General features: G+C 38.6%; 1 protein-coding gene across 1 annotated transcript in view; it reads right to left on the bottom strand.

Annotated features, from left to right (window-relative positions):
* Window positions 1-339, bottom strand: part of LOC119592486 (glucose dehydrogenase [FAD, quinone]-like) — a 23,300-nt gene that overhangs the window by 13,095 nt on the left and 9,866 nt on the right. The gene's annotated exons all lie outside the window — the stretch shown is intronic.

The following is a 339-nucleotide window of genomic DNA, read 5'->3' as shown; positions in this document are numbered from 1 at the left end:
AAGAATCTGGACGAATCTGAGGACGTGCGCCTTCTGTAAAACATATTATGTAAATTCTTGCTTCTTTGTTCATAAAGGATTATATAGAGGAAGTTGGTCAATGTAGCGAAGCGTAAATACCATCGACATACATCTATTTTGGGAGTATCCGCATCGCAGTGTCACGTACGAAAAATGAAGACGAAAATGTTAACATACATAGTAAACCGGAAATTTACTTTCTTGTTGACCTTGTCATCGTAGACTGAGGAAGGGGCGTGGGTGATGTTCCAGAGAGGGACAGTCTCTTATTTGTACTGATAAAGGTCAAAATATCCTGGATTTTAGTTAAAGTTACCT

This window comes from Penaeus monodon, chromosome 30 (assembly GCF_015228065.2).
Source record: "Penaeus monodon isolate SGIC_2016 chromosome 30, NSTDA_Pmon_1, whole genome shotgun sequence".
NCBI lineage: Eukaryota > Metazoa > Arthropoda > Malacostraca > Decapoda > Penaeidae > Penaeus > Penaeus monodon.
This window is presented reverse-complemented; position numbering and strand designations above follow the sequence as displayed.